At 38.1% G+C, this 24,637-nt stretch overlaps 1 protein-coding gene and 1 pseudogene across 2 annotated transcripts in view; both read left to right on the top strand.

Moving 5' to 3' along the window:
• The window catches only part of Rab3c (RAB3C, member RAS oncogene family), a 255,376-nt gene that overhangs the window by 178,956 nt on the left and 51,783 nt on the right, over positions 1–24,637 (top strand). The gene's annotated exons all lie outside the window — the stretch shown is intronic.
• Positions 14,790–15,602, top strand: LOC101973407 (zinc finger CCHC domain-containing protein 9 pseudogene; annotated as a pseudogene).

Below are 24,637 nucleotides of genomic sequence, written 5' to 3'. Positions count from 1 at the left end.
AGTTTAAAACTCTTCCTTGAAAATAAGAGTTGCTAAAAACCATGCTAAAAATGGGAACCCCATTGCAAAGAAATTGTAACTACCATGATGTAGCTATTATTATTATTATTATTATTTATCTCCTGTACAGCAATCTTCATCTCTATAATGGTAATAATTTCATTCAGATCCTCTTTTCTTATCTCTAGGATTACAATGTGTTTTCTTCTGAATTATACACCAGCTCTGTTTCTCCTTTCTATTATTTATTTCTATTGGTTATACATGACAATAAAATACACTATGGCATAATTATATGAAATATGATTTGTTGACTAGAACTGCATCTTTTATCTATTCAAGGATAAATTCTTCTAAAAAAGTAAATATGGGGCTGGAGTTGTAGCTCAGTGGTAGAGCACTTGCCTTGCATGCATGAGGCCTTGGGTTCCATCCTCAGCACTACATAAAAATAAATAAATGAAAACAAAGATATTGTGTCCAACTACAACTAAAAAAATTTTTAAAAAGTAAATATGTAAATCAAATTAAAAATCTCCAGCAAAAATACTCATAGCTGCTCATTAATATCACACCTGACTTCACACAGTGGGGCCGCTATGATGAACTGTTCACACATCTTCTTTAACAAGAAGAATGGTCCTCTTTTGTGTAGATGTAAGAGATCAAAAATTAATGCAGATGTGTTTCTTTCTCTGCTATAATTTTGGCTTGTTTCTTTCCCCTAGACTTTAAGAGTTTCCTAATTTGGTTTCTGTGTTCATTCATTCATTCATTCATTCATTCATTCATTCATTCATTCAGTGCTGGGAATGGAACCCAGGACCTCATGCACACTAGTTTCAAGCACTCTATCACTGAGCTCTGAGCTCTACTACCAGCCCCAGTCATTTCCTCTCTTAAACAGGATTTTTCACCTGAATATGATTTCAGTAATTGTTTTCTCAGTTCCTTCCTAGTTTCATTCTAGATTCATAGCAAACAGATTAATTTATTGCACAAATAAATACTTTGGCAGGGGCACTGCTCAGTAGCAGAGTGCCTGTTTAGCATGCCTGAGGTCCTGGATTCAATTCCCAGCACTGCAATAAATTAAATTAAATTTAAAAATTAAATACATTATGTGTGTTTGTTTATTCTTGAAAGATATTAAAGCTTAAATTTTAGTTGAAAAAGAATAAAGGAGAGGTAGAAAACTTTCCCTAGGTTAACCTTCTTAAATCACTATTCTGTTCATGTTATCTCCCTCCTCAAATTCTGTCAGTGGCTCCTTACTACTTGTATAATTAAACTTACATCTTTAGCATGCAGGGCCCCCTGTAATCCCAACATACATTGTATCTCTTATCTCCTCTATTCTGCCCACTGGGGTTCTCTCGAGTTCTCTAGTCTAGCCCAGGCAGAGCCCACAGGTACTCTGCTTACTCCCTCCCTCCCTACTACCCTAGTTGCTGACTCTTGTCTCTGTTTTATTTTTCTCATCTTTCAAGGCCAAGCTCAAACATGCCACATGAAATCTCTCTTGGACTCTCACTTCTAACTAATCTGTACCGGATTTTACTTATCACAATTTTGTGGTACTTTTCACTATCTGCAATTTATCAACTCCTCTGGACTGAAATCTTCCTAAGGGAGAAAAAAAACAAGTCATGGTTATATTTGCATTATTCACCCCTTATCACCATGACTAAAGATATGATAAAGTTCTGGTGAGAGAATAGATAGGAGTCACCACCTGTACATTGCTAAGTGTCTACTGTTAATCACAGGTTCGGATTGCAGCTGGTTAAGCAGGCAGGGCCTGGAAGAGGAACATATTTTAGTCAGGTTTTGCATTGCTGTGACCAATGTACCTAACAAGAACAACATAGAGAAGAACAAGGTTTTTTTGGCTCACTGTCTCACTCCATAGATGATCAACTCCAGTGCTCTGGATCAGAGGTGAGGCACTCTCAAGGCCAAAGGGTGTAGAGGAGAAAATCAGCTCAGAACATGGCAAACAGGAAGCAGAGGCAGAGAGAGAGAGAACTCCTTTCACCAAGGACAAAATATAAACCCCCAAGTCATACCTCCAGTGATCTATCTCCTCCCACTGTACCCTACCTGCCTATATTACCTCCCAGTTAATCCACCAGTGGATCAATCCACTGAATAGGTTGCAACTCTCATAATGTAATCGTTTCACCTCTGTATGTTCTTACATTGCCTGACACATGAGCTATTGGGGGACACTACAAATCTAAACCATAACAGCATCAAGTGATCCTTCTCTCTCTCCATGCTCGCATGTCACATGAAATGGTGTGATGCCTTAGACTCCCATGTAAAATCTGCAGGCTCCTCTACTTCCTCTAATAGCCCCAACTCAAATCTACCTTAGGTTGTGCTCAGAATTTCTCAATGTCTGCTTTAAATACTTTGTACACAGTATTTGAGTAGCACCTCCAAATGTGAATACTCATTGTGCCCACTGTTTATATAATTGCTAGTCTTTGCCAGTGAATATTGAATATTTATTCCTGTAGTTACACATAATGTGTTCCTTTTTAGTGACTCTTATAAGCTGCTTTCTCCTAAATCAGCCCAAACATGAAAACTAAGCTTTATTTTTCCTGTTCAAAAATCATTTCAATGATAATAACAATTTTTAAATGTGTATGTCTGAAGTATTTGAGAGTTCTAAAATATTGCTGGGACATAAGTCATGCAATTATGAATAGGCACTTCACTAGGAATGTGAGTTTTACACCCAAAAACCATTCATAGCTCTGTGCACCTGAGCAAAAGATTGAATGATGAGAATTTTCTCGGGAGCCATTTTCTACATTTGCCTTTCAGATTTAAAATGTGAAAGTTTTTTTTTCCCTGTAACAGCCCTTGATTGAACATTATGTCCTAAAATGTTATTTATTTCAGTGGCTTCAGTTCTTTCCTGGTAGAAAACTACATCATCCCACTCAATTTCCTGGAAATGTGGAAATGTTGACCTTTAAAACTACATATTCATAACTATTCCCTTTCGCTTCAGATATGTTTTATCATCAGTGTAGTGGTGGTATGTCTGAATGAGTTTGTTTCCTACCCTTTTTCATCCTGTCTTTGTTAGAAATTAATTTAGTGAGAGCTTACCACAATTCATATACGTATAAAAAACAAATATTTTTCTAATCGTATCTGTAATACAGATAAGGTTTTTAAGAAAATTTCCTATGGTATGCTCATCAAAGGATCTATTTTTCAGATTAAAGATTAAAAAATATCTTCACTTCGGGCTTGGGTTGTTGTGCAGTGGTTAGAGCGCTTGTCTGGTACATATGAGACACTAGGTTTGATCCTCAGCACCACATAAAAATAAATTTAAAAAAAAGGTATTGTGTCCATCTACAACAGAAACTATTTTTTAAAAATATCTCTACCCCAAGCTCAGCAAAGTAAAAACTCTTATTACCTTGTTTTTCCATGATGAGAAAATCCAAATTGATATTTCAGTCATTTACAATACTGGATATTGTCAGTATAGGAATAAAGACCACATGTATGAATTGTTTAGATAAAAAGATTCCTTGTACATAGCATAGCAAAAATGAATTTGTGTTTTCTTGCAAAGGATCCTAATCATTTTATTAAGATTTATTCTGGATAAATAATTTGTGCTTCTGCTGAGGCTAATATGACAACACATAAAAATATTATATTTTAAGTAGTTCTCCCACGAAGTACTAAGAGATAAAAAGCAGACAGTTTTCCATAGGGTACTTGCATTGGATCAGATATTTTTAAAGTAAATATATTAATAAGCATGCTGTGATCCCATGAAGGCACTTGTCCTATAGGCATGTTTGGGCACATGGCCAAGGTATAGCCTGAGAATGCATTTGGGGATTAAACATCAATTTTTATTTCCTTTCTTCTCTCTTTTCCTGTTATCTTCTAACAATAACGTCCTTTAGATTTCCTAAACGAGCCAGGAATCTCGAAAAGTTATTGTTTTTGACTAAATGTTGGCTGACAAATCCTTTCATGATCAACAAAGAATTTCCATGCTGCCTTAAACAAAATAAGTCTGTCGAGAGACCCATCAGTGGAAATTAGAACTGTCTTCTGGTATGGGTGGGGAGTCTGCCAGTGACCTATTAGAGGCACTCTAATTAGTGCCTAGTTCTCATCTTGTGAGGCTCAGGGATATGTAGGTCTGGCATGATAGGCAGACCTCTGCCTGCCCAGCTCTCCTCAACTGGGTAAAGGTGAAGGTCCACCAGCCTCTCTTGTTTAAAAATATTTCTTAAATAAATAGGTCAGAAAATCTCACCCACCTCAAAAATGAGGAATGCAGAATATACACCATCACGTTTTTATTTTGGAGACCCTGGATTTGCATGTAGGGCTGCTTTTTCATTAAAGAAAACAGGATGTTGCAAGCCTACTAATAATAATAACCAATAAATGACCTTCCACCTATTACCAGATACATCCCTTAAGCTGGAAGGGAGGGAGGACTTGGAAAGACTAAAGGGTGAGTGTAAGAAGAGAGTATCCACCCTTATCCTTCTTCCCATCACCCCATCGCCATGCTTGAAAAGAATCAGTGATCCTTTGCTCCCTTTGATGTGCCCTGTGAGATGCAAATGAACTTATCTAAGAGTGTGTCTCAGTTCTAAAGGAGCATGCAGGATGATCTGTCTCACCACAAGCTTAAAGCTATGCCTGCCCATGATTCATCCAAGTCCAGGGTTATCCCACAGTAAACCTGAGAAAAAGGTTTAAGGATGAAAAGCTGGACTCAACTCTGCAGCGGTAGGTAGTTGGCTGGATTCTGCATCTGAAAACAAGGGTGACTACCTGTCCCAGCTTGCTCCAGACTAAGGGGAGTTCCTGGGACATAGACTTTCATTTCTAGAACCAGATCAGTCCTGAGCAAACCCTGAGAATTGGTCATCCCGAAAACCCAGAATTTAAACTCTCTTCACTGCCAAAGTCTTCTAAATTCCAGACTTTCCAAATTGGCTGAACACTGGAAACATCTGGGGAGTTGTAAATGAAACTGGCGGTGCTTTCTCACTAACAGAACATCCGAATGTACTGGTCTGGGATGCTGCCAGGCCATTGGGATTTCTAAATGCTCCCCTAAATCACCAGGTGATTCAAAAGACAGTTTGACAAACCTGCATTTATTTTTTCTGAATTATTTAACCTCTCTGGGTCTCAGTTTTTCTTTTGATAAATTCCCCCCCCTTTTTTTTTTTTTACTTCTTTTACTGCATAGTTTTTTTTTTTTTTGTAAAAGACTCAGGCCTCCACAATTTGGAGTGCTGTAAACCAGACGAGAGGACTTAGTCACCTGAGGATTTTGTTAAAGTGAAGATTCTGATGGAGTAGGTCTGAGAAGAGGCTGGAGAATTTGCATTTCTCCAAGCTCCCAAGTGACAGTGGTGCTGCTGGTCCATGGACTACACTTTGAGTAGTAGGAACATAGGATTTAGGACATCAAAGTATGAAAAGTATTGCTCAATATAACTTTCCATTTTCTTTAAGTACTAGAGAAGTCATCAAAGTGTCATTAAGGAAAACAGGAAAAGTAATAAGGAGAGAGACAAGAGGTAGAAACCTCAGCCCTTCCTGACTTTTTGAATCCCAACTCCATCTTCAAGTTTGTCTCCTATTCTGAAGTCCAGGGTTTAGGGATGCATGGGGAGGGGTGGGCTGACCTAGCATCCTTTTTACCAGTGGCCCCCTCATAGGTAGAAAAGGAGAGAGGAGCTCTGCATAGACCCCACTCTTTCCTTCTTCTCTACCTCACCCCCCAGCCCACAGCCCAGGAGAAACCCATTTAACTCATTTATCAATCCATGATTCTTCCAGGCTCTCAGTACAGATCTCTGTGAAATCCCTAAGAACATCTGCTTATGTGAGAAGTAAGCACACTTAATTTTATTCTATGTCTCCTTCTCCAAATAGGAAAGATCCATATAGGAAAGATAAATATGTCACTTCTGCTTGGGACAAAGGTAAAAAAAGCCTCTGTCATTTTGAGGATATTGGTGGCAAGCAGAAAGGAAATTAAGAGGCCCAGGAGGTAGGAGTTCAGCTTAGATATAAGCCATCAAGAGCAGAGTTGGAGGGAAAAAAAAAAAAAAAACTGTTCTACCTACATACAGATCTCAGAGGGATGGATCTACCAACCTTTCTGAGCTGGGACCAGAATTGCCATTAGAAATGGTTATGGTTTGGACATGTCTCCCAAAGGCCATTTGCTAAAGGCATGGTTGCCAGCCTGTGGTGCTTTGGGAGGTGGTTTAACTTTTAGGAGGTGGTCTCTAGTAGAAGAAAGTGAGTTCACTGGGAAGCATGCCCTTGAAGCAGGTATTGCAACCTTATTCCTTCATGCCCACTCTGTTTCCTGGCTACCCATAAGGTGAGAAGCCTCCTCTACCACAAGGTCCCCATCATGTTTCCTGCCTCTCCGCAGCTCCCAAAACCACAGGATCAAGAGACCTCTGAAACTAAGAGTCAAAATTCATTTTTCCTCCACTAAGTTGATTAGGGTATTTTGTTGCAGTGATGGAGAACTAGCACAGAGACCATGCATAATAATTACAATAATAGTAACACTGATGACACCTGACACTTTTGGAGTTCTTTCATGAGCATGGCTGCATTTGCATCTGAAGACTCTTGAGAGCTCTGTGGCTAGAATTGCAGGAATTGCTCCCTCTTTCCTTAGGTGATGATGCTAGTCGGTGCTATTAGATTATCAGTTGTCCTAACTCCTTTTCCCAGTCATTCTGAACATGCCTGTCCACGATTGTTGGTCAGGTACTCCAGACCAAACTGAGATCAAACCTTTTCTTTTTTGTGCCAGAGTAGATACTGTAGATAAATCCCCAGATAAAGACAGCACTCTGCAACAAAAATGAAGGTTGAAGGAAGAGAGCCAGCCAGATAGGGAGAGCAGCTCTGCCTGTCTCTGCCAGCCTGGTGTCACCAGGTCATTGTTTATTTCTTCACCAAGCCTGCTATTAACAGTAGGCCAGAAAGCTTTGAACTTAACTCATGTACATAAAGCAAGCTGTTCCCCTAATCTGCACATTTAATCCAGCTCGCTCTGCATGCTGCTCCAGCCTGGCTTCCTTCCATATAAGGAGTTCACGGTATCTTTCTGCAGCACCCCTGCCTCTCTCTGTCTTGAAAAACAGCCAAAGATGGTTTTGTGTTCAGTGCATATGCTGTAGGCCGAAAACCCCAGCAGCACTGCCACCACCTTGCCTTCCCCTCCTGCCAGGTGAGTCCAGTGCATTTCATTGCTGTTTCTCTCTGAAACGAGAACTGCTGAATTCTATTGTTTGGGGTTTTATTATAATATGAAAAAATGAAAAGAAAATCAGTTTAATCCTACTCGTCTATACTGGGAACAAAAGCCTTCATGTGTATGTGATTTTCTATTTGTGAAATTGTTGCTGGATTCTGCTTTAGTGAACCTTAAGACAGATTTGATAAAAACTTTAGGACACTTTTCAGTAGAAAATACGTTTTGTATGCGTTGATAAAGTGCATAGTATTGAACAGTGAGTGATGGGGAAAGGAGGGATATTTTCTCACTTTTGTATAATGTTCTCTTTGAAATAAATACTGTCAAAGCCTTTACGTAATCATAGCTTTCTTGAAAGATGCCACAAGGTTAAATAGGTGGTTGTATTTTGGTATTATCGCAAATAAGCAATACTTGCTGTGGAAATCTTACGTTTTGGATAATGGTATGTAAATGTATCATATTCCCTTTTCCCTAAGCGGGTTTCTCTGGTTTAATGCCTGTCAAGGTTTTGTGAAAAATATCTGCAAAACCAGATGATGCCACTAAATGAGGGGGAAGAGTTTTGAGATAAAGAAACAGGCTGGTTATAGGGGTGTGTGCTAGGAAACAAGGCACATGTATGGTGGGGGCTGGGGGTGTGAAAGTATGCAGCCTAGGGAGAAGAAATAGTCATGAGAAGGCATGAGAGAAGGAAATTGTAGTCTAAATACAAAATTGGGCTGATAAAATTTAGATGCTAAGCCAGGCCTTGGTGGAAAAGAGAGAGAGAGAGAGAGAGAGAGAGAGAGAGAGAGAGAGAGAGAGAGAGAGAGAAAGAAAGCAAGGAACCACTGTCTTATTTGTTATGCCTTATCACTGCTGCTCTGCTTTGGGCACCAGCTGCCTCATTTAGAATCCATTCTTCTCACAACATTAACCAAGGTGAAAATGCTGTAAAACCAAGATGGTTGATGACAGAAGCTTCTAATACCGTGTATGTACTCAGGGATGGCTGTAAACCCCAGACCAAATACCCTTAAGACTATTAGCTGCAGAATAATAGAAATTTACTCGTATTGTTGTACATGTGACCGTATATCTTAAGTTAATATCAACACATTGAACAACTGCAGAGTAGTTAGATCTGTATTTTCTTTGAATTATTTCATTCATCACCCAGCCGTCTCAAAGTTAGCTTTCTCCTCATTTTTATAAATCAGAAAAATTAAGACTAAAGAAGTATGGTATCTCAGCCAGGGTTAACTAATGGAGGAGGCAGGGTTTGAATTCAGATCCAGCTAACTGAGAAAGTCCATGTTCATGTTCATTTCACTTATATTCATTTAATTTGAATTTTCCATTGAATTTCAAGATAGGGACAAATGAGAAAAGGGACTTACAAATACACCATTTTCTTGGGAAAATTGAAACAACTCCTTAAGTCAATAATTAAGTCTCCAAATATTTTGACATATTGCCTGAATTTTCCAGTAGTGGAAATACTTTCTAGACACATTGGGGAATTATTTCTCATTGTTGGTTTCAAATTATAGCAACCTTAGGAGCTTTAAAACATACTGATGTCTGGTTTCTACACCCAGAGCTTCTGATTAAATTGGTCTGAGATGCAGCCTGGACATCACTGGTTTGGAAAAGCTCCCCAGGTGATCCTAATGTGCAAATAGGTATTTCCCCTCACAGACTTACTAAAGTCTAGACCCACTAATTCCACTGATCCCCAGTTCCTTCTGCTAGTATCCTTCAGGCATCTCAAACTCAATACATCCAAACAGAACTTTCTGTATTTTCAATTAAATGGGATCTTCCTCTTCCTACACATCTTTTTTTTATTATTATTAATTGCTCAAGACTAAATACAATGATCTTGACATATCATACATTTGATTCACATAGGGTATAAATTCTCATTTTTCCCCATGTACAGATTGCAGGATCCATGTGTATACATACAGCAATCCTAGTGTCAGTTGTATTCTGCTGCCCTCCCTATACCCCTCTCCCCTCCCCTCCTAATCCCCCTCCCCTCCCATTACTATTCTCTACCCATTCTACTGTGATACTTATCTCTCTCTTTTTTTCTTCCCTTCCTCCTCACACCATCGTATATGTATTTTGTGAACCCATGAGGGTCTCCTTCCATCTTCCGTGCAATTCCCCTTCTCCCTTTCCCTCCCTCCTCTTTTCCTTGTTTCATGGTGATCTTCTTCTCATGCTCTTCCTTCCTACTCTGTGTTGAGTCACCTCCCTTATACTTGAAAATGCAACTCAATTTTCCTGAAGGGAAAAATCAAGAAGTCACTGGATCAAACAACTGGAGAGTCCAGACATGGTCCAGCCACAGGCATAAGTCAATCGAGAAGTTCAATGGTGACAACAAAGTTCTCCCTGGATTAATTTTCCTCTCTCCCTTGCCCTGGTTCTGCTCTGCCTCAAAGTTGACTTTACTCAGGCAACCATTTCCCCATGGTTGTCCCACAAACCCAGATTCCAATTCCCAGCTCTTAGTTCACCAAAGTAATATTCTGTCTTACAGAAACTTTAAACAAACCTTGTGTTTGGGGCTCCTTAAACCCACCCCACTATGCCCAAGGAGACTTGCTTGACCTGTCTTCTACCGCAGGCTCCCACTGACTTTCAGGGAGAGTTGGCCCATTCCAACAAGATGGGACTCCAGAGAAGCAGGGCAGATCCACAGGGAAAATGTGGGTTGTTACAAGAAGGACAATTGAGCTGGACAAAATGGGAAATGCCAATCTTGGCAGGTGCAGAGAGAAATATACCTCATCTATCTGGGCATAAAACAAGATGTTCAAGAAGGTAAAAGTTGGGATGAATGTTGAAGAATAAACAGAGTAGGCTCAGATGTAGGAGGACTTATAAGTACTTAATTTCCAATGGTAATATTTTTGTTAAAACATCATTCACATCCACCAGTAGGCTTTTCACCCTCTGATTCTAAGAGGGTCATCTGATGCTTAAATTAAAATATTAGGGTTTCTTTTAAAAAAAGTTCTCTTTGTACTGAAAAAGACTATACATTCAAGTATTCAGATAAATGTGTCTAAACTGTTGGATATTATATATTTTAAAGTGAGAGTTTCCCAAATTTGATTTTTTATGAGATTACAATATTTTCATGAAACTGTAAGAAGTGAGAGCATATTTAACTCATTTACACCTAACATTTTATGAGCTATTTCTACCAAATAATAAACTTCTCCTGCACAGTGACCACCCTTGTTCTGTGACTTCCTTGGTAATCTAACTAGAAAATCAGAATGAAAAATCAATATTTCACCAAATTTTTCTTGCCAAAAATCAGAGCTATCCTGCTGCAATGTAGTGGAAAAAAGGTGTGTGGTGCTACTTAGGAGCAGTTTGGTATCAGGAAAGTTTTTCTTTCCACTGCTGACCTTCCCCATAGTAGATAGGTCATCCTGACAGTTTACTCCTTTCTAAAATGGAGATAAGATTGGCCACGATGACTAACAATAATATTTTTGTGAAAAGCAAGTGGAATCAGGTGAATGAAACAGCTTTGTAAACAGCAAGTACCGTAAAAATGAATGTGAGGTGGTGGTGTGTATGGTTTGAAAAGTAGCATATGAGGAAATTAGATGGTAATGAGAGTGTTGGGTTTTTGTATTGTGTTGTTTTGTTTTACTGCAGGCCACTTCTGTTTTATGTTCATTAAGTCTACCAGCAGAGCTTATTTTAATGCTTTAGCAATATAGGCAAGGTTCTGTAACTGTTTGCTTTGGAACATGTAAAGTTGATGACTTGGAATAGTTTCCAAGCAGCTGGCAATGAGAGCCCTAGAACCACAAGGGGCAAAAGTTCTTTGGCATGCAGGGTGAGTGCATCCTTCAGAGGGGAAGGGCATGCTCACTGGCTGGCAGTCTTGGTAGAACCAAGCATCTGGAGAAGCCAAGTGCATGGTAAACAGCAAAATATTTTTTTTTTCTTTTTGTACCAGGGATTTGACTCTAGGGTGTTTAACCACTGTACTACATCCCCAGCTCCTTTTTATATTTTGAGACAGAGTATCACTAAGTATCTAAGGGCCTTGTTAAGTTACTGAGGGTGGCTTTGAACTTGTAATGCTCCTGCCTCTGCTTCCTGAACCGCTGAGATAATGGGTGTGTGCCACCATGTCCAGTATCAGCAAGAAATTTTACAAAACGGAAAGGGAGAATGGAAAGGAGTATGAAGACAGCCATAAAGACAAATGCTTTTACAGTTAAGAGTGGAGAAGAGATTAGATCCAGAGGCATCAGCTTTGAACCACAGAAACACAGATTTTGGTGAGAAGGGATGTGGAAGGGAGCAGCAGTATACCTAGTCTGACCACGAGAGCAGACTGTTTTGTAAAAGCTCTTCCCATAGACCACATAGTATTTTCACTTAACATTATGGAGTGAAATCATAATCAGAACCAGAAATAGATGCAGTAAAAGTTTTCTTGTATTGAATTTGTGTATATATATATATACATATCAGTACAAATAAATGAGTGAGCCGTATTTGACTGAAACCATGGTAACTATTAAATTGTGCATTCAATCACTTCATCTTCTTGATGTGTTATTTTGTTTTTTTAATCAAATAATTTAAAATGAAAAATAAACTTAAGTTTATAAAGATATTTTCAAAATCCATTAAGTATTTTATTGTGTGAACTAAAATTTGTATTTGCCAAATATAATACAAACTATAGTTCGTATTCTATTTCACTGTTTCAAAATCAAAAAGTTTAAAACAAATTCCAACAAGATAGTGTTTTTAAATTAAAGCATATCTCAAAACCCCATTTTTAATGAAAGATTAAAAATGGGGTATATCAAGTTCTGATTCTTTCTTTTGTAAGCACTGCAGTATTAAGTATATGTACATATATCTCTGATTTTATGTATATATGTGCTATTAAGACACAACAACAAATTGTAGAATTTAGACTAATAATATTTTTGAAAGAAAAAATATTTCATAATTGATATTATTTTGCTTGTCATATTTGCTGACATATAGCAATAATTGAAAACATTTGTTGTTTTATTGTTTGAAAATTCTCTATGTACAATGTGTATTGTTATTTGCTTGATCATGAGAAAGACCCTTACTGCCGCAGGACAGTAGTCAGTGGAAGAACAAAAAGTATTTGGATCACTCCACAGAGATACACAGCTTCAAACTCCTCCGGGGACCCTAAGGCTTAGTGCCAGACTTAAAATGAGCCCCCAAGTTTATCCTATTACTTGATCCCCCAGAACCCTACATAAACAATACCAAAAGAGTGGCTTCTTTTAGAATTCACTTCTTGGGAAAGTTTTGCTTCTTTTATGTTTTCTAATAAAGAGTTATGAACATTTTTTTTAATTGACAGGAAGAGTTCAGAATAAATTAATAAAAACACATATACACATAAGTGTGCCCATATGCCTACAGGTATGCATGTGTAGACTACAGGTACAATCTGTGCTACTTAAGCCCAAATGTAAAGCTCTTTTAAAAATTCAATTTGTGGACATCACCTCTGGGGAGGTTGGGTCAGTCAGTATGTCTAGAATGAGTCCCAAAGATCTGCAGATTTTTAAAAGCATTTGTGTATTTCTGGTGATCATCCAGGTAGAGGAATCACTGGTAATAGATTTGCATTTTCCTGGTTTTGTGCTCATAATATCTTACTTCAATTAGATTTCCATGATTTTAATCTTACATTTCTAGTTTGTTATTTCATTCTTTGCATTCTTTTTTCATCTTGGATATCGCCTTAATATACAATTCAAATTTAATTCTTAGAGGAGTAAAAAGTCTTTTCCCCTTTTTTGAAACCATGCTTTCTCCCAAGTGTGTACGCAGGGTGTCAAGCTGCAGGTTCTAGAGGCCATCGCCAGCTTCAAGTTCCTTAGCAGGATGTGTGTTAACATGTAAGACCTTCTGCTCTAGCATATCACTGAAGGACTCTTCCATACCAGCAGAGTAGTGAAAAATCATGGCACTTTTCATGTCTTCATATGCAACGTATTAGATTGTCCATCAGAAATATATGAAACTGAGCTGGGGATGTAGCTCAGTAGAGTGCTTGCCTTCCATGCTCCAGGCCCTGGGTTCAATCCCCAGCACCACACACACACACACACACACACACACACGCACACACACACACACACACACACACACACAAAAGAGTGAGAAATATATGAAACCATTTTCTTAAATAATTCCCCTCGTGTCTCCTTTTGGGGAGGTGGAAGGGACATTCAGACAAAATTCCAAAAGAAAGAGGATAAAGAGAGCAGGCAAAGCACAAAATAGTATCTTCTGGAAAGCATTAATGTATGAATTACCATATGTTGTCTATCATACATCTTTTTTTCTGCAGGATTGTGTGAAACAGAAAGTAGCAAACTCATACACATCTTCTAGATATTCCAAACTGTAGTTCAGATCATCAAATTAGTTATGCTTTTAGAAGTCATCTTTTGTAGTCTTTCTTTACTAAAAATTAAATGCTAGTCAAAATGTGAATATTAACTTATTGATAGTTTTATTATGTAAGGATCATTGGTTTTATTGGTCTTTAGTTATACATGACAGTAGAATACATTTTGATATAATTATACAAGCATGGAATATTTGTTAATGACTTATTTTAAAATGACTATTTATTTGTTAAGTGTTAAAATATTCTGGACAAAAGACTAAATGATTTTTTTATTGGTTGCTCAAAACATTACAATGATCTTGACATATCATATTTCATACATTTGATTCAAGTGGGGTATAAATTCTTATTTTTACCACATGTACAGATTGCAGGATCACATTGGTTATACATCCTTGTTTATACATACTGCCATACTAGTGTCTATTGTTTTAAATGTTTCTAACGCCTTTACGAGAGAAGTTTTCTCTACCTTTGGCAGACAAAGGAAGTAAGACTCAAGGAGAAGTTCAGTAACTTTCTCAAATTATTTAAATAATAAATGTGGCTTTTGGATTTAGAGCACAGAGGAGACCCCTGTAAAAGCCTGTTTGAAATGCTGAGCTCTTTCCAGGGATCCCCCTCCATAGGTCTAGAGCCCAGGAGTCTGCATTGTTGAGCCTGAGGCAGGGAGTTCTCTGATGAAATTTAGAAAAGGTTCATAATGTGAGTCTCCCACTGTGGATCTCAGCTCAGTGGTCAGGTAAAGGAAGCCCTCAACCCTGTGCAATTTCTGCTACATCACCTGGCTTCTATCCCCATAGAAATCAGGCTGTGGGAAGAAATACCTCACACTGACACCCTGCCCTGCTGAGTAACTGTCTACCAGAAATCTTCCTAGCTATAATTTTTTATCTTAAAAAGCACATACTGTAAAATGCATATTGAATGCCGCTTAGAACAAAGGGCCAAAAGAGCTTTGTGAGGTTGGGGGGCCAGACTTCTCTGGCTTGCTAACTTGACTCCTCTAGAAGATTTACACGGGATTGATGCAACATGGTCAGGTAGGCACAAGTTACTACCACACAAAATAAGAGACCTTTGCCCGCAGCACAATAGGAGGACATGAAGTAGGGGTTCTTGAAGGGAACAAGCCAAAATCTACCAAATCATAAAAAAACTTGAAGTTAAGAGACTCTTTCTTAAAAATGATGCACCCCAAGCAAAACAAAAAAAGAACAAAAAAGAAAAAAATAGTACTTCAATGAAGATGTGAATGGATTCATGGAATACCTACAACAGAACTCACAGATGGTTTACAATGGGCAGATGATTGCAACGGACAGCCAAGAAGTAATGGAAGAAACTGCAGTTTCTTTAAAGAAAGAATGATGGGAAAGAAGACAATTAAAAAGACAAACAACAAAGAAAGATGCAATGGTATGTTTCCTCTATAAACACCTCACCATGGAATTTCAGATTGCTCAGCTGCCCTTGAAAATCAAAATATGGGCACTGGAATATGTTATTGATGTGGATCTCCAGAGCATGAAATAACCAAATGCAAGGGTAAAGTAGACTCAGCTCTTGGTGAATTTCCTTTTGCAAAATGTTTTGTTTGTAGGGAAATGGGGCATCTGTCCCAATCATGTCCTGATCACCAAAAGACTCTATGCTGATGGTGGTGATTGCAAACTTTGTGGTTCTGTGGAATACTTTAAGAAAGATTGTCCTAAAATTCAGAATTCAGATCAAATGATCATAGTTGGTTGCTAGGCAAAGGGGATGAGTGCAGACTATGAAGAAATTTTGAATACACCTAAACCAAAGAAACCCAAAACAAAAATATCTAAAGCTTTCAATTTTTAATAACATTCAGTACTGTTGTTAATTACTATCAGTCACGTTGTTACTTTCCAAATGGACATGCTTTCCAAATTAGGCTTACTTAGGATCAAGAACAGTTTACTGCATTTTGTCCCTCAAGGAGTATTTCTACCACTGTTTGGAGAAAATCACTGAAGAAAAGCACAAGATGATTAAATTGGATTCTCTGAAAGAACTTGTTTTTAGTGAATAGAATGTAGACAAAACTAAGTTATATAGTTGATTGTATATGTATATATATGCATATATACATATATAGTTATACAGTTGATTGTAAACAATCATCTTTTTTTTTAGTTATAAATGTACTTTTATTTTAATTATTTATATGTAGTGCTGAGAATTGAACCCAGTGCCTCACACATGCTAGGCAAGTGTTCTACCACTGAGCCACAACCGGAAAACAATCATCTTTTTGAAAAGCAAATTATGCATCAAATTGAACCACTTCTAAACAAAGCATACTGCTTTGCATCTGTGAATGAATTTTTGGTCATATTGTTTTCTTGGTTTAAAATATTATTATTATTATTATAGAAATTTATAAGTTGCCACAAAATCTATATTTAAAAAATATTGAATAAAAATGTATTTGCTATTTAAAAAACAAAACAAAAAAAAATAAGCTTTGTGGAAAGTATTAAGAAAATAGGAGTGGAGACAAAAGGCCCCAGAGAAAAGAGGACAGGCATCACTTAATTCTGTTTATTGGGTCTTCCAGTCCCAATGCATGGTGATTTCCATTAATGTACAGCACACTCACAGGAACTGAGATGGCTTTGGACATAGAGGGAAAACTCCATGGTAATGGGAGACAGAAACATAGAAGTTATTGCATAAATTACAGGCACAAGATATAGAGAAACACAAAAGAGAAGGCAAAAATAAAAAAAGAGGGCAGCAGCTATGGAAATAGAGGATCTTGCCAGTAGAGTAAACCATGATTCAGCTTGATAGCATGCTGGTGTGGTCCACCAAATGTCTCATCTCCTTCCCTCTATCATTCCTATGGCAAATGCAAATCACTGATCCAGGAAAAAAACTCCTGTTAGATCTTCATCTCCTCCAGTCAGGCTCATTGACATAATAGGTTCGCCTAGCAATTGCCCTTTCCTGTGAATTCAAGCTAATGTGAATAGGAGAAGAGAGATTTAATTCCAAAGGGGCTAGGGAACTCCAAGCCTTTTGTGTTAGATCTCTTGGTGTTTATTCCAAGTAACATTCGTATCTTCAGGCCACTCCTCACCTATGAAATTAAAAACTTCCTGGACCATCTTCAAAGAAGTTGCTCTGTGGATTACAGATGCAGAAGCACTCTATATAGAATAGAGCAAGGCTAGCAACCTCTGTTGCATGGTAGGTCTACATGACATGGCATGCCATGTAACTTCTGTGAGCCTCAGTTTACCCACTTATAATGTGGTAGTTGTGATCCGCTGCACAGAGTGGTAGGGAGGATTATGTGAATAATCTTCTTGTATAGAACCTGATAGATAACCAGGACCTCAGTATGTAGCAGGGCCCTGGCAGGTTCCTGGCAGGAAAAGGAATCCATCCTAGATGTTTCAAAGAAAGAGACTTGTAAAGAGATTATTTACAAGAATGTTGGCAAAGATAAGAAAATGGGATAGTGAGACACCTTCAGACTGTCATGGCAGGAAACTACCACTGCCCTCAAAGCTGAAGGCAGAGGAGATTTTAAAAAAATATTAACTATCTCCAATGAGAGGAAGAGCTATGGCGGCCAGGTCCACAAGAGCAGTAGTATGGAAAAACTCCCAGAGAAGGAGAGACAGTGGCCTCTTTCTTCTCCTGCCATCTGAGCTCCTGCTGGTGACTTCCATTGCCAAATCACATGGGTAGAAAATCCAGGTGATAGTCAACTTCCCTAGGCATAGAGCAGGACCGAGAAAGGCAGAGAATGCATAGAAAAGGAAAAGGTACACAGGTCAGTAATGGTTATGTATTTGGCAGGATATATTTCTTCTGTAACTCATACCCTGTCTCTAGGATACATAAATTATCATCTAGTACCCTAAGAGGAGTCCATGTGCTTCCCTAAAGGCTTTACAAACTTACTGCCAATTAGGTAATTTTGCACTGAAGAGATAAGACTCCCTAGAAACCAAAAAAGAGAAATTAGAAAATAAGCAAGCAGCTCACTGTATATCATGGCTGCCTTGACGTCCCATTATTACTCTCCTCCAAGCCTGCTTGTTTAAGTAATGGCCTCTCAATAAACTGGAACTGCCACTCACTGCAAAGAATGAGCCTCTCCCTCCCTCCAAAGGTAGAGAAGAGTCAGGGTGGTGAAGCTTGTTGGATTTGTGGGTGTGGAACAGGGACTAGCAGAGGAGGTGTCATGCACTGGGTCTTGAGACGGAAGCAGTGATGTGACTGGAATATGAGCAGCTGTGAATTGTTTGCCTAGTCCATAGGTATTGCCAGTGTAGATATGAAACATCCCTCAAAGACCCATATGTTGAAGGCTTTGTAACAGTAAGTGGCACTATTGGGAGGTGGTGGAACCTTTAAGAGATGAGCCTAGAAGAAGGAAGTTAGGTCATTGGTGCCTGTCCTTGAAGGGGATATTGGGACGCTTTGTGTCTCTCCCTGTGCTTCCTGGCTGCCAGAAGAGCTACTCACTCCTACCATGTTGTACTGCCTTGCTGCAGGACCCAAGCAATGGAGCCAACTAATCATATAGGGTGAAACCTATGAAATTGTAAGCCAAAATAAACCTTTCATCTTTATAAGTTGATTTATCTCAGATATTTGTTATGGTAACAGAAAGCTATCTAACATTTGAACCATTTTAATCTTTAAGAACAAGGGAAATCACTGTCATTTCTTGTCAGGAAGTGCCAAATGTTGATCTGAGCAAGATTTGTAGATTAGTAGGTGCTCTGCTGCAACATTATATTAACAAGTTAGCTTCCAGCACATAAGATAAAATAATTATCATTAGAAATAATAGTTACTGCTTGTCGATTACTGGTATGATCCAGGAATTTTAGATACTTTTGTTTTAACCCTCCCAACTCTAAATGTAGATATTATTTGATTATAATGCATTACATTTCAAAAGTACCAATTTATAATGAAACTCAAAGGAGGGTGCTTTTCTCTACAGTAGAATATCAGCTAATACAAGTAAAAGGAAAAATAGAATATCACAAATTTTCAACCATGAATGTAGTAACTGAGTCAAAGATTATCAATGGATAAGGATATTACAGAATAGAATATTCACACCCTCAAAGTATCATGTCATTGGTTAGTTACATATTGCAAAAAAATTCTTTACAATAGAAAAAAAAATCTAAAAACTATGACTGAAAATATATTATTAATCAATTGAGCAAAGTTAGCATCATCAGTAATGAGACAACAGACACTGTGTTCCTGTGGTGTATGTAATGGGAAGGAACCAGCATCTTACACATAGTGTTCAGATTGAAAATTTAGCCTGAATCTGGTTACAAGGAACCAGACAAATTCAGATATGGGACATTATACAACTGGTTTGGACTATTCAAAAATGTCAACATCTTGAAAAACAAAAGGAGGTGAACGCTCTAAATTCAAATAGATTAAAGAGATGACAGCTAAATGTGACATATGAACCTTAACTGGATCCTTGGTCAGGAAAACAAACAAACAAAAAAAAAAACAACATCAGGTATAAAGATAATTCTGGGCCTGCATGGTGGCATATACCTGTAATCCCAGTGCCTGGGGATTGAGGCAGGAGGATTGCAAATTCAAAGCCAGCCTCAGCAACTTAGCTAGGCCCTAAACAATTTAGCAAGATCCTGTCTCAAAATAAAAAATAAAACCACTGGGGATGTGGTTCAGTCCCTGGGTTCAATCCCTGGTACCAAAAAAAAAAAAAATGGGGAATAAAAAGACTATACTGGGATAATTGGGAAAATCTGAATACAGACCATACATTAGTATCTGGCTCAGATTTCTTCATTGATTTAATGGAGCTGTGGTTAGGGAGAAGGCTGTCTTCTATTCTTAGGAGATAACTGTGAAGTATTTAAATGCCATCAAGCCCACAACTTACTTTTAAACAGTTCAACAACCACCACAAAGTGTTATGTGAAAAGAAGAAAAAAAAAGCAAATGTGGCAAAATGTCAACAATTGGTGACCTTGGGTGAAAACTAGATGTGTGACTTCTACTTGTATATAGGTTTGAAACGTTTGAAATTTTTTCTCCCAAAAATAGTTGGGAGAAAAAAATACTAGTATTAACCCCACTATTTCAAGAATAAAAACTTAGCTTGAGGCCTCTCAGCTGTTCCATGGCTAGAGCAATATTCAAACCCAGATCTTTCAGATTTCACTAAACCCTTCAATACATTCCGGTCCTGGGTGGTGGTGGGAATATGTGAATACAAACAGTGTGAAATGACATTTACTTCTCTGAATTCCTTCTGACTGGAATAGACAAGGGCCCTTCCTTCACTGAGCAATGAGGATTTGGGTTTGGTTTACAGGTGTTCTGCCCTCTTCTCCACACCCACACCCCAAGCACATCCTTCTTCTATGAATATTACAGAAAGCGTTTTGTATTCATTCCTTGTCAGTTGTTAAAGTCTGATGTAAATTCTTGGGGAACACTGGGACCTAAATTAATCCTGAGTTTTCAACATCTGTGGACACAGAACCTGGCAGATGACAGAAGACAACTTTGAAGATGGCTTTGATAGAGGTCAGCGTCACACACAGTTACTAAGGACAGATTTATACTGATAGCACCAGAAAAAAAGGAATGAGGAAAGGACATTTCTTCAAACCAATTGGTCCTGTTTCTTCAAAGAGATGAGCTATTTATGAAAACAGTGATGTACTTTATCTGGTGCATGTGAGGTGACTAATCATTTTTATAATGTACTCGATTGAATTTGAAAGTATCTGTCTCGGGTAATGCTTATTCCTTGTCCCTGAATTTGGATAAAGCTGCCTAGTGTCCCCAGTGAATGATGTCTGAAAGTTTAAATTTCCTTTTCTATCTCATGCTGCTGCATAATAATATATTCCTAAGGCATTTATAAGACTCTCATTTAAATGTTGTCAGTCAATATAACCAGGCACACAGGAAACACATTATTTGTGGTTCATGGGCCAAAACCCCACTTCTTTCGTGTGTGGGTGCCCTCTGTTTGTACTCTACACTTAGTCCTTGCATTCTGTGAATTGCTGACAGGAGCCAGATCTTTTTTTGGAAAGCGTTTTGTGCAGAAGGAGGGAAAAGCTCACAGTCAGCTAGTGGTGTCATTAGCAATTTTATTCTTTGTAGAGCAGGAAAATACAATCAGGGTTTTTAAGCTATTAATTCTATAGGCTAGTACTTCCCTCACACTAGGAAACGTTTATTTTCTCCATCCCTGAAGATGGGTGTTTTTTAATGTTTAAGCAAATCCCTGCTGTGTCTTTGTCTACATAAATATAATGAAAAGGCTGTGTTTCCGTGCTGCCTGCAGTGAGCACATCAGGGCACAGCCTTGTGCTGCCGCTCAACCACCACAAACTCAGGGTGAAGGCACAGAAAAATCACATTTTGTGAGGGACCATCCACATTTTATTTTTCTAAATGGAATTCTTTAGCGAGCTTAAGGAAAAGAAAAAAAAACAATAAAGAGAATGTGGGAGTCTGGACGGAATCAGCATCCCCAGGTACTAAGCTTAGCTCTAAGTGACCTTGAGGAGTCCTTTCATCTCTGTGGATATAAATGCAACTATATGTTCAGGCTTTCCCCAGCCATTCTTAGTGAAATATGGGCTTACCACATCAATTTGGAGCTACTATCTTCCCACTTGGACTGATTCACATTTTTCTTATAATGTATTCTGCAGGATATACCCTTGTTTGCACTTGGCTATATTTCTGAAGTTCAGTGTAGATAACACATTATCAGTATAGCTACAAAGCCCATAACAGTCTTCGGGAATATAGCACCCCTACAAGGAATTTGGCTGTATGTCTCTCTTCTTTCTCCCCAGAGCTCCCAATTTCTAGAGCTGGGTTGCTTTATCTCTTTCTTAGACTCTGTAGGGTTTCTAGCAAAGAAAGATACACGTTCATGCCTGAAATAAGAAGCCACAAAGCTAAGACCAGAAGTCTCAAAGTTGCAAGGATCATCTCTATAGCCCCGAGCATAATCAAGTGTATATTGAATGGTGAGTGATGGAACTAGGGATCACAACAGCATGCATTAATCTCCAAAGCAGGTCAACACATGATGCTATAGGCCATGTGGTGCCAGTATGAAGTGAGAAGCAATGGGAACCAGAAAGCAGTCAATCATTAAAGTCTAGATTCCTGCAAGGATTTTGAAATTCTAAAATCCTGATGTTCTTTCTTATTGAACATGTCATTGTCTCATACTCATAGTATGGGTAATTATAAAAATTATGGGATTTGAAATAATATCTCAGTCCCAGAAAGGGAGTCTTCTGTTTTCTGGCTTGAGGGCAAGGTCAACCTTTTAGATTTGGACTAGCTCCTGCAGGTCATAAGACCACCATTGCTTCACCCAAAAGCTGAGCTCTTGAAATGGTGCAATGTAACAACTGGTTATAACAAAATAACTTTTCTAGAAACCAGAGAAGACTATCAGAGGATGTGTCAAATTCACTCCTCAAGTAAATTCCGAAAAGTGTAAAGACCTTCAAGCTTTTGACTTTTTAGCCTTCACTCCCTTAACAACTGTTCTTGACATGGTGCCACAGCAAGAAAGAAAAAAAAAAATGTGGAGCTATAGTCTTTTCTATTCTTCATAAATCCAGCATTCAAACTGTACTCATATGAAACGTGTGAAATTTTACCCTTAATATACAGTGTACCTTCTGAGTGAAGCATTAGATGAAACTCTTTCCTGTGAATTATTAGTCTAATAGAATCTAATATAAATTTAGAAGACATAACAATCTAAGGCCTGGGGCTGGGGTTGTGGCTCAGAGGTAGAGTGCTTGCCTAGCATGTGTGGGGCACTGGGTTCTATCCTCAGCACCAAAAAAGTAAAAATAAATAAAATAAAGATATTGTGTCTATAACCAAAAAATATTTTTTTAAAAAAATCTAAGATCTGAAAAAAAAATGCTGTATTTGAAAGTTAAAACAACAACAACAACTGTACTTTGTTGTACTAAATCAATCTGACTTTTACCCACACTTAGAAAACCCCTTAACCCTACATATTATGTATTAGCTTCTTTTTTCTTGCTTATAATAGACTCCATATACATTACTAATGGGCCAACACACATTAGTTCCAGGTTCAAAGGCTTGACAAATAGGCCTTCTGCCAGGTTTCTTTATTGTTTGTACTTAAGATAAAATGCATTTATAGGCCAGTGGCTGTGTGTTCGTGTTCCCAAAGGACAGAGAAATCATGCAGAAACTTCACATGCAAAGAAGAACAGTCATGACTGGTGACATAGGAATGATAATGACTAAACTGGAATATTTTAGAAATTATAGTTAGTCTTGGAAGTAAGTAGTCAATTACTTGATTCCATCTGCTGCTGGGGGGAGGGGGTGGTGGGCGGGGGAAGAAAGGCCCTAAAAAGTATTTCCTCATTTTCTGTGGTGGGCTCAGAATCTGCATAAAGGAATTACTGTAAGAGAGGAATGCAGCAGTAGATGGGTGCATATAAAGATATATACTGAATTCACATAGGTTTAGATAAGAGTTCTGATTAAAGCTAAGCTGCTTTAACAGAAGGACCCTCAAATACAAGGCCAAGTGACACAAGACATTGTTTCTGTGTTCCATTTAATAACACAACTAGACTATATTAGGTGATCTTCTACAAAGTCCTACAGGGCCACAGTTCTTTCCAATTTGCTAACATAATCTTCACCAGAGTGCTAATCTCATCACATATTAGAAGCTGGCTCATAGCCTTGGCCATATTCCTGCAAAACAGGGTACATGAGGTGGCCAAGAACAAGCTCTCCCTTTTGGGCAAGCAAAACAAAAATTATTCCTTCCATTTTATACTGATTCCATCGACCAGGGATTAGCCACATCTGTGAGAAGGCTGGGACATGGTGTCTTCAGCTGATGGCTAAGCCCCAGAAAGGAGAAGAAGGAAAAAAAAATGATTTGGAAGAGTCCAAACAGCAGTCTATTATCTGACTTGCAGGTCCCATTATTGAGTCATTCTTATTTTCAACTAGACTTCTGATGCCAGCAGTATTAAGCAGGCAAGCTCCATTTGATGAAAAACAACAACAACAACAACAACAACAATAAATGGTAATGAAGTAAAACCAGTTCAATGCCTGAGACTAAGAGTTTAGGTTTAGGGTTTTCTCTGGTGAGATTATAAGTATCTTTTTATTTTTATTTTCAGCAACTGTGCAAAGTTGAAAGTAATTTTTAGTGTTCTAGACTAAGTTAAATATCCACAGAAGTGTGAGAAAATCTTACTGATAAACCTATGCTATTTGCTGTCAGCAATAAATAATTCTGTTACAAAACCTGCTCTATACTTGTACACATAAAAACAGATTCTGATCATCTGTGTCAGTGCATATTCTCATGACTGGTTTGGTTCTGCAAATGATCCAGGACTTTGTTAGTGTCATATCTGCTGCACAGTCTCAAGTAGGGTGATTTATTGGGCAGTCAAGTTAAAAAACATAAACCCTCCATAGAATAGGCTTAAAGGATCAGCAAGATAAATGTACCTAGAACAATGAACTTTAAAACAATTCAGCCCATTCTCTGAGCTTCTTATAAATATGAAACTCTTACAGACTGTCGGGATCTTCAGCTAATTGTTCTTTTTCTAAGTCTGGTTATCTGCCAGGGATTTCTTCAGTATAATTATTGGAACATGTCTTAAGACAACCTTTTTTTTTTTTTTTTCACTTCTAGGATGACTGGCAAAAAGTAATGACCAGTCATCTTTCTTGTTTTTCTCTGCATTTCAAGTGCCAGGAACTCCATGAATTTTAATCAGCTTTTAAAATCAGAATGTTACCTTTATTGCTTA

This window comes from Ictidomys tridecemlineatus, chromosome 1 (genome assembly GCF_052094955.1).
Source record: "Ictidomys tridecemlineatus isolate mIctTri1 chromosome 1, mIctTri1.hap1, whole genome shotgun sequence".
Lineage (NCBI taxonomy): Eukaryota > Metazoa > Chordata > Mammalia > Rodentia > Sciuridae > Ictidomys > Ictidomys tridecemlineatus.
This window is presented reverse-complemented; position numbering and strand designations above follow the sequence as displayed.